Source organism: Mixophyes fleayi, chromosome 11 (genome assembly GCF_038048845.1).
Source record: "Mixophyes fleayi isolate aMixFle1 chromosome 11, aMixFle1.hap1, whole genome shotgun sequence".
NCBI lineage: Eukaryota > Metazoa > Chordata > Amphibia > Anura > Limnodynastidae > Mixophyes > Mixophyes fleayi.
In genome coordinates, this window is record NC_134412.1 from 11132213 (window position 1) to 11143650 (window position 11438).

The following is an 11438-nucleotide window of genomic DNA, read 5'->3' on the forward strand; positions in this document are numbered from 1 at the left end:
CGGAATTGGTGGCGCTATATAAATAAATGATGATGATGTGTGTCCTGTTGTGTAATGTTATACACCACTAACTCGGTGTCCTCTTAATCACAGGAGTCCACGCTACCTGATCCAATGCACGCATCCTTCCCAGCATAATATATAGATTTAAAAGCATTACTTAACTTTAAGCACCGTGCACCATAGAAAGGAAGGCATCGGATGCAGGGCTTGTGTGTGCATTGATGACCATTACAGCTCCTGGTGCCTTTTACACATAATGGCGTCGTCCATATTGGAAAGCCAAGGAAATCTACTAGGATAAGTTAGTGACTTAAGGAGGTTGTATACAGTATAACAAAAGTTCATACTGAGAATCGAGGGGATTATAATTATTAACATATAACGTCTACAGATCTTTATAAATGGGGTTAAACGCCTCTTTCGTCATAGACCAGTGGTCAGGGAACAGGAGTAAATTAACCCAAATGGGGTAAAAATGAAATTCCTGGGGGTAATGCTGCCGATTCACATGCTGTCGGTAGGATTGTGAAATTGCTGTTGTACCAGAAGAGCCTCAAGAGTTGGCAGAGGCACTTCTTGAGCTTAGATGCAATAATGAAGCACGTATTGCATTTGAAAACAAAGCAGATCTGTCATATTTTTGGATGTCAACAGCTGCAAAGGCATTTAAAATTGCACATGAGGAGGCAGTCAAAAAGTTGCTGCCTTTTGTAACAACCTATCTTTGCGAACAAGGATTTTCCACTATAATGAACATAAAAACAAAGCAGAGAAATCGATTGTACGCTGAAGACTGTATCCAAATCGCTCTGACATCAAAATGCCCCAATATTGATGCTCTCGTATCAAAAATGAAGCAACATCATTTCTCCAAAACATGAAGTTTTGAAGTTGAAGATTTCAAAGAAATTTTGAATAGATTAAATAAAATTTTGAATTCCAATAATTAATAATATATGATTTCCTTCCTTTCAAATCAAGGGGGTAACGGCGTAACTAAATATATATTTGAGGGTAAAAGGTAAAAAAGTTTCCTGACCCCTGTCATAGACCAATCAAGTCTCTATGATGTGATAATGACCATTCATTTAAAAGTGAAGTATAACAAGTGGCCTGATTCATTAAGTAATGTAAATGCCGAAACGTGCCATATTTTGCGTAAAATTGCTTTGCCCATGCCCCGCACCCGACTATACGCCAGTCAGTGAACACAGCAACGTCCAATGAAAACAAGTGGAATGCAAGGAGCAGTCAGTATTTCTCGATCAGTATTATGTATTGATCTCTTAGAAGTACATTGAGAACTCTGTTAACCTGGCTGCCACTTGCAGATGCCCACTTGAGGATTCTGTGCCATGAGGTGCGAAACCTAGAGACATCCTGGTCGGGCATAAAACATTTCTAAAAGTTAGAGAAACAAGGCTGTAGGAGGAGAACACCTTAGTTATCCCAATAGGCAGAAAGCAGGGAACAGGAGAAAGGTATTCACCCTAGGAGTGTGCGTTAACCCCTTCTCTGCTTTCACCCGCCTGCTGAGCCTCTTTTGGACTCATCACCGCCTGACTTCAGTATCGGTAAGCTCCGTGCTGTGTCCAGACAAATAACTGTCGTTTGATCAGAAGACGCCATTGGTTTATTTATCACTCAAGGCTAAGACCGAACAGCGGTTCCCGAAATCAGATTCTTCCTTTTATTTATTAAGAAAAATAATATTGGGCAGACGGCTGAAAAGATGGCATTGTCATATTATTCTGAATAGCCGCTGGCATCCTGTTTAGTATAATACCCCATGGACTTTGCGTATTTGTGCTTCTAGCGCCCCCATCTGACTTTTGTGTGAATAGAATATATATATATATATATATATATATATATATATATATATATATATATATATATATATATATATGCGCCTAGCGGCGTGTTAGTGTGTGTGTGTGGAAAAAACTATTTTCTCAGAAGGGGCTCATCCAATTGACCTGAAATTTGGTATACTGACATTATTTGACAAAAAAATTATAATAGTGAAGTCAGTTAACTTCCATCACCCCCCCCCTTCCCCCCGTGGGAGGGGTAGTAAAGGCTAAATTTACGAGCTAAGATGTCGGCAGTTCCCTTTGAAGGCGGCATTTGCTATGACCATTAACAAGTCACAGGGTCAAACACTTGACCGTGTGGGTATTTATTTACCAGAGCCTGTATTTGGTCATGGACAATTGTATGTCGCATTTTCACGAGTACGGAGAAGCAGTGATGTGAAAGTGCAGGTTATGAATACTGCCCTTCAAGGAAGACTGATTGAGCACAGCGATAAGGTGTTTAGCAGAAACGTTGTGTATCGAGAGGTTTTAGAACAGTAAGACGATGGAGATGAAGGATGTGGCGATGAAGATGAAGTATGAGGTAATGGAGAAGAACGATGAGGTGGTGACATGTGGACAAAACCACGTTAAAAAAGCGCTTACGTCGGGAAGTAACGCTCTTCCCCTGAGGAGGCCTGGCCTAGCCCCAAATGCATGACAAAAACCTTTTTAACACCTTAAGTAGCTTGATTTGACTAGAATGCATGAGTATCATGCACGGGTTAACTTGTGTGTGTGTGTGTGTGTGTGTGTGTGTGTGTGTGTGTGTGTATATATATATATATATATATATATATATATATATATATATATATATATATATATATATTTAGAGAGATTGAGAGAGCATGTCATCTAATGATATAGATGAGTGCATTGTAAAGGTTTAAGAGGCAGAAAAGTTGGTGAAGACATACCCCTTTAGGAAACTAGTCAACCGCCATCATAGATAGAGGGTTGAATTACCTTTCTAACCCAAGCCAGGAGATAGGGGGACATTTTTCATCTATTTACCACAGCTGGATAAACAAACCGTTTTTTTTGTTGTTTTTGCAAGAATGTTACCCCATTTGCATCAGACATTAAAACGTAGAGGGCTGCCAGGAGTACAAATATACAGTTCATTTGTTTATTATTTACATAATTATGTATTTCTGTGTCTGGCGATCAACAGACAATATATAAACAGGCTCCCTAGTTTGATAGAGGAGATGTAAAGAGCCAGAGGCGAGGATGAAGGGGAGATGTATTGAGTTGAGGACGGTGTCGGGTTGAATGCCTCTTGGGGTCGCTGTTTGGCTTCAACTGCATTTAGATGTATTATTTTCTGATCAAAATTGGGTGGGGGGAAAAAAAAAGAGATGATTATCCAAAATTACTGGCCTGGCACAGTTCACTGAACTACTAATATTTATTTTATCCTCAGCTGCTGCTAAATGACATCAATACACAGACATGGGTTTTCTCCCGACCTCGGTTTGTCGATGGGTCCAGCATCGGCCCTCCTGGGCCACCAGAGGTAATGTTGGAGGGAGACCGTGTTTGAACCTTTTTGATGCTGGTGACTCTAGGTTTGCGCCCAGTTCAAAGTCCATTTGTTTTATTCTTGGCTCGGGCTTAAATTTGTGAACTTTAGTGCTAGTAACTGGCTATTAGCCAGTGCCGTTATTAGGATGGGTTATATAGTTTGGGTTTATGTCTTCACCTGAGGATACAAGTCCAAACTCATTAAAGGACCCTGAAATATTCACCTCCCCAGTGGGTTTCGTTTGTCAGAACTGCGCCTATTTACCTTGAACGAACACTACTGCACGCCCACATTTATTTGGGGATCTGATCCTGGAAAAGTGCTCTGCACCTGCTTCTGCGGGATGGTGGGTCTGACTCGAAACACATTTCAAAGCCCCGTCTACTTACACTTTTATTATCGCCTCCATTTACATTCCATTTTCTCTCCTGAAATTTTATGTTTTTTAGCCTAATTTCTGCCTTAATTAAAGGAACCTGTACATGTAATTTTCCCTATAAACTGCACCTACAAGATGAGATAGGTGTCCCACGGCGAGTAGAGGCCAAGGTCTGATTGACAGGGCCTGATCAGCCAATGGGCTGACCAGGCTACCGCCTGGGGCGCTGGAGCCAGGGGGGCGCAGCGTCGCCGAGATGTTTTTATTTTTGTTTGTTTTTTTTTCTAAATGTGGCAGCCGGAGTTATCGGGACCTCCCCTAAAGGAGCGGTTCCGGCGCTTCTTTCTCTGGTCATGTGAGATCAGGACTTACACATCTCACGTGACCAGCGTAAGAAGAGCCTGGGCTGCACTGACAGGCAGCTAGCAGCGACTGCCTGTCATGCACAGCGCTGAAGAGAGGACTCCACAGCAGGTAAGTCTATTCTAATGTCTCGGGGGAGGGGCGGCAGATGGGCAGGTGAGGTGGCTGGAGGAGGGGTGCTACGGCTGAAATAGCCTAGGGTGGCCGGAACCCTTAATCGGGCCCTGCTGATTGACATCACGTTTGGGATGTAGAAAGATCAAGTCCTTTTTGTTGTGAAAAAAAGGCTCTTTGCCACCTCCCCCAATACAAGGCACCATCTTCACACCTTAAATCTCAAATAATGCCTTGAAAAACTAAATCTAAATTTGTACATGTGGGCACAAAATAAGGCACCTGAGTGCACCCCATCTGCGTATTAATGACGCCACGATCCGCTCAGCTCCCCCCATCTTTACATTTAAACTTTTGCACCTCAAACAGTCTTTAAGAAGAAAGAAATGGGGCTAAATTGTACAATATTAAGCACGTGGCTTCCCAGTATTTGTGCTAGAGGCTCATGTGTTTTTTTGTTTTTTTTTGGCACTTTCGCTAATGACCTCCGTTGGTTTTGGTGTTTTATAAAACTCTGCTGAAAGCACAATACAGTATAATAAGAGTCTTTCTGACAATTCTCCAGCACCATAAGGGCAGAACGCTATAAAGAGACTATAGACTACTTGTGAGTGACAGAATACTGGTGCCCATAATTAGTTGCTCTCTCCTAACCCGTATATTCATCAACCCGGCATCACACCATCTCCATCACGAAGGATGGCCATGGAAACCCTTAGCCAACATAGATGAAGGGAAGAATACCGCTAGCAGGAGAACTCTGGGAGCTTTTCTGGTTATTGTGCATAGAATTCTACTTTGTTTCTTGAATCACAATGTAACTGACTGAGACAGAATGGCAAATCCAACCTATAAATCAACATGAGCTTTAGATCTCTCAACCAACTTTACTTTGCATTACTCCCCCCATTACATACAGAGGACAGAAAATATTTCCCTAGATAATACCGATTTAAAGATTTGGACAGGGTCAATTTTTTCTTTTCAAATTGGTCACAATACGATCAAAAGTAAATTTTGAAATGGTTAAAAAATTAGCATGATTGGATATCTATTTTGTACTAGTTCTCGTCGTTTTAAGCAAGCACAGTGTTGTCTTTACCACATTATCCGGAATGTGCAGTATTGTAGTACAACAAATGTAACACTTTGTTGCTATGTATACAATTAATTTCAATTCTCGCATTTGTATACTACTGCTGTGCATACGTTTCACACTTTGATCAGTTGAGCAATTGGGAAACCTTATTGGAGTTTATGGTTGGGCAATAAGAGACCGATGATTGCTCAATACCGTCATACAGCCATTGACCACCCTCCTCTTTAACACAGAGGATGTCGCCACCATCATTTTAACAACTGTAACAATGTTGCACATGAAGGGCTTGTACATAGGGGTGTTGAAAAACAAAGGTGGACTTTGTCCTCAAAACCTGTTTTTCCATTCCTACCAGCATTGTTATGAAGTTGGAGTACTCCTATAAAACTCCTATTCTGGGCAGACATTTGTTACATCTGCATTTAAATTGTTGCAAAGAAAACTGAAGCCATATAATTATAATATTAATATCTGAAAGTAGCAGAAATCTCTGGTTGGATAACGGTTTTACAACAACAAAGACCACACTAAGCAGAGACCAGACCTTCCACCTACACACTTAGCAGCGTATGTCGTAGATTTATATGATGCCATTGAGAATCTTAAAATTATTCCTTCTAGTCAAGTCTCTTACCTAGTTTAGACATTACATTAATATACCCCATGATGCCTTGATGCAACAATTGCTGTCGGAGACTAATAATCCAGAATTCTTATCTAGAGTGCTTGAAGTTGCCCATACATCTAACCATCTCAAATTTCAGTCTAAATACTTTATTCAATTATGAATATTAGAGCAAACTGTACACCTAAAAGCATTATTCGTAAATGAGCCCGGAGTTTAGGTAAAGATAAGATATGTAATCAATTGGTTTACAGGTGGGTGAATCAAAATTTTGAGCTATTACTAAAATAATATGTTACTAGTCACAGTTTATCACTGGAATTGTGAATTCTGTACCGATCTCTGTACGATAAAACTTTGTATTCATTCTCATCCTATTCACACTGTACCCCTGAACCATGTACGATAAATTGATGTATTGTAAGTCTTATATACATTAGCCAAAAAATAATTAAATAATATATACTTTATGAATGACAGCTTTGTAATTCTTTCAAAACGTTTTATTTTGTTAGAGCTAGGATAAGCGTTTGAAGTAAAAAATCATAAGCCATGATATCCAAATGTGAGCTTCTTTATTCAGGCAATCTAACAAGCATCTGAACAACAATTAATGCATTTACAGTCTTATATACTTTTCTTGTTACTGGGCAGATTTTAGTAGCACACCCTGTCCTGTGACTCCCCTCCCTCCTTATACTCTGTTTGACCATTCAGGGGGTCCGCAATACATCTGGTTTCTCTCCGGTACAGAAATGTGCTTAATCTCCCTCTTTGTTTGGCGGCAGCTTGAGTAGACTATTCCTTCTGCAGGCTATTAACTTGTATTAACTCTCCTCAACTTTGCTGTGTTTGTAGGAAAATCAAATGGAAATACACTGATGGCATTTTCAACAAGCTCTTGGTAACATGATAAAAACTAATGCTAAAGTAAAACATGAAAGCATGCAAGAACCCAAGTCCTGAGGGCAAACTTGCCTTTACAAGCCATCGCCGCTTTAAATTTCCCCTGCAAAGTCGCCGATTTCCGGTGACTTGCAGAAATTGGAGCTGGACTTATCCCCTGGACTTTTCAAACATAACTGACTTTCTCATTGCACCCTGTCCTATAACATATTAATAATTATTATATAACTTACAGTCTCTTTTAAACATTTTGGACAATATGGAGGTAGATCCATATAGATAGAGGATGTATTACACTTAATGGTATGACATGGTGCAGAATGTGATTTGCAATTAATATGTGTATGTTCGACTTGGATACTCTCCAGCCATCTATATGTCCTTCAGTGCCACCTGAACTCTGACACAAGTTTCTATGGCACGATCTGTGGGGTGTTTGTTTGTTGTATCTACTATGGGCGGTATCAGTCAGGTGTATATGTCATCATTTTGTAGGCGCACTCACTCGCTATCTCCCAAATCCCATGATCTGGTATCTGACTACATCTTAATGCAGTATCTCAACGAACCTCTACACAGAGGTTTATAGGAATAGCTATTCATTCATCCTTTTAAGCCTTACATTTCAGACCAGCAAAGCATTTCAACAACTTTGGAGTTTCCACGAATATCGGTGTTTTGTGGCCGGTGAATTGATTGGAGGAGGTTTGGTCTAAAAAAAAAAAAAAAAGTTTCAGATTCCAGAGCGAAATGTTCTTATCAAAGTGTTTTTGTACAATATAGTCAGTATAGAAGCATCAAAGGTAAGAATATGAACCCACAAACAATATATATGACTTGTTAAAAAACCATTTTTAAGCTACTTTTTAAAAATCAGTAATAAATTGTGAATCAATTTAATGAATATCTGTAGCTATTGCCCCAATATCCCAAATCAACTGAACTTTTTCCTGGCAATATATCACTTTATTTTATTTGTCCAATATAGTCATAAGATGAGAATAGGTCCAGTTTCCATCTGACTATGTAAACTACAACGTGTGATCTTAACTCCAGATTAAGCCACTGTACATTGTCAGTTAGGGGCCTGTATGCTTTTAAATATATTATTGTTTTTCCTGTTGTGTGTTTCTGAGAGGCAGAAAATGCAGCATAGCTGCGAGAGTACACACCCCTAGATAAAACTAACCGCATTCTTGGAATAACTATGATCTTTTCAAAATACTTAGCAGGTGGACGGCAAACATTGCATTTAAAATCTATGACTAATAAGCTTTTATATTATTGTGAGTGTTACAGTTTTTATACAAGATGTCTTAAAATTGAAATTGGAGGATAACCCTTTAAGAGGCTACCAAAATACTCTGTTATTCTTATATTCAGTCTATGTACTATGCAATAATCCACAGATACCAAATAAGGCTGCATTATATTCAATAGCAAGTGCTCTTTATCTTCTTTGTCTGTTCTGCTCACCGTTATTCATAATGTACTTTCTGTTTGCTGTGAACCTGCTTTCTGTGTAAGCTGCTCTTGCTGCGTTTTTCTCTTGCTCACTGACTCGACAGTGCCTGTTGCAAATTGGTGTAAGAAGTGGGATGATTTGTGGATGATAAGCCTTTGTTGATAGCCCTGCATCTGTATCATTATGTTAATAAGTGGCTTCAGCTGAGACTGTACAGCTGCCCCTTATTAACATGGAGCTTGCCGTTTTGGAGCACTTCCTTAATGCATGTCCACCACATTTGACACATTGGGTTCAAATACATCGGGCTGATAGGATGATGACAGCTGTCAGATTTGCTGAGAATGTTTTGGGTGCAGATGGGGCAACATGTCAACCTTTCAAAGCCACACTGGTCAGTCCCGCTCCTACTATTCTACTTCTACAGGAACCCAGACAGGGGGAACCTGTAATTTGAAAGGAGAGGTGTTGAAGAAGGCTCACCTATATTGCTGTCCTTAAATCCCTTTGTACTGCCAGCCTTACAGACACTTTGAAGAAATGGGCCCTAGGCAAATGAGTCCATTTGTCTGGCCAGAAGGAAGAGTACTCCAGCTATCTCTGCATAACCCCTGTCAGACCTAATGGTGCTATATAAGCCTTAATATCCAGACACCTGTTACTATATTCAGTACCATCTTTCTGCTGCGTTTTGACTGTTTGTCGTGAACCTGCTTGATGTGTGTTTCTGAACTTTGGATATGAAAAAGAAACAATCTCTGAATTCTGTATCTCTGCTCACTGCCTCAACAGTAGCTGCTAAACTGTCTTATATATTTGTGGTTGTTGTGAAAATAGACATAGGCGCTGTCTGATTATGTATGTAATTTGCAGAAATCTCTGTTCCTTGGCAACTGATACCACGTTCAACATTTCTCTTCTCCTTGCTCGTTACGTATAGCTTGTACACAGTGTAATAAGCAAACAAAAACAGGAGAGCATTTAATAGAATGTTTTTTCTCTAGTTATTAAGCTCTCGCTCCTGCTGGCATCCACCGTAACCCGCGGCAAGTTACCAGCTTGAGCGCTCACCGTACTACATGCTACTTCTCAGCCGAACAGGTGCACGCAGGAATCCTGTTTATTTTGCATATTACATAGGACGCAATGCACTATATAACAAGCATATAAAACTAAAATGTTGAATCTTGTTTCAGTTTTCATTTAAGAGAGATTATTATGGCATGTCCCAGCCAGATGAGGCTAATAATTCAGAACTGGAGTCATAATTCACTCTCTCATGTAGTAATAGACTCCTCTTGCAGTACAGTAAATTATAAAATAACTTGTAACTCTAAACGTGAACACTTATTTCAGTTGTATAACATGAAACTTTGTAAATCTCTGTTTTCGCTGAAAAAATGGATATGGTGTTTCTGTTGCTGGGCATAATTAAAGAGTTCACAGACAAGTCAATATCGGGGATAAGCACAATATGCAACAATAAAAAACATGATACAGTCAAGTAGACTGGTGAAGTGTTAGATAAGTAGATTGACTGGTGAAGTGTTAGATAAGTAGATTGTCCTTCTGTGTTTGTAATTCCTTAATTGAACACAAACATTGAAAAGGCCCTTATTATGCCGAATGACTGAAATATACTGATCAGGATGAATGATGTTGAGAGTAATTGTGTTGTCGCAGAGTATTCACTCTCTTCGTACAGTTATATTGTGAATGGTGGATCCTAAACCATCGTACATGGTCCGATCCCCTGATGTGACTACCTGATGAAAACATGGCTCTAAGTTCTGGATAGAAATAAGTGGTGTGAAGCGACAAGCAACGGCAAAGATCATACTGGGCAGCACGGTGGCTCAGTGGTTAGCACTTCTGCCTTACAGCACTGGGGTCATGAGTTCAATTCCTGAACATGGCCTTATCTGTGAAGAGTTTGTATGTTCACCCGTGTTTGTGTGGGTTTCCTCCGAGTGCTCCGGTTTCCTCCCACATTCCAAACACATACTGGTAGGTTAATTGGCTGCTATCAAATTGACCCTAGTCTCTCTCTGTCTGTGTGTGTGTGTGTGTGTGTTAGGGAATTTAGACTGTAAGCTCTAATGGGGCAGGGACTGATGTGACTGAGTTCTCTGTACAGTGCTGCGGAATCAGTGGCGCTATATAAATAAATGGTGATGATGATGATACTGTCATTCTATTTCATTACCTTATAAAGTATTCAACTTAAAACAAGATGATTCTTTATTGTTCGCACCATATAGAAAGTAAGAACCGATACAGACAATTAAATTTGGCAACTAAATCAAGTGAGATGATACTATGCGGCTCTTCGTACATATTTAGGGCCTGATCATGTCCGAACACAACTTGTGCATAAGTTGCGTTTTAAAAAAAGAAAGGGCACAAAATTGTGCGTAGGGGCAGCCGCATTCAAATTCAAGCGTATTTCTATTTAAATCTGGGTGTAAGTGCATTCTGCCTACACGGTATGTGACGTAGGTAGACACGGAGAACAGACTGCAGTATGCGCACAAGCGTATGTAAAATAAAGGGTCCCATCGGAGCACGGGAAAAAGTTGTATTAATATAATCATTTATGTAAATATTAAATTAAAAACATTATATTTTTCCTTTTTTCTTTCTACATAAAGATGCTTTCAATGCGTACTGTACATACAGCGCGTTTATAGAGTCTATCTCAGCTGCACACCGTCGTTCTGTGACAGCTAGTGGCACGCATAAGTGTGCTTTTTACATCAAAGACTATGCCGCGTCAGACATCACTATCAGTCGGCATTTACAGCTGCCCTGTAGTGGGAGCAAATGGTACAGGTAAAGCCAAGCGTACTTATGACAAATACAGGACTTGAATCGTCCGCATCTGTGTCTGAAAGTCATTAATATGCATGGCCAAAGTTAGTACGCCCCGTTCCACCTATCAAGTCGTAGGCAGGAGTGTCCATTCCGTTCGGACATGAATTGCATACATTGGCGTAAAGTCCGTTTATGGGTAGGCGCAGAGCTGTTTCACGCAAGACACTTGCGTCCAAACATGAATCAGGCCATTAGTGAGAGCAGATAGTGTAAATCATTG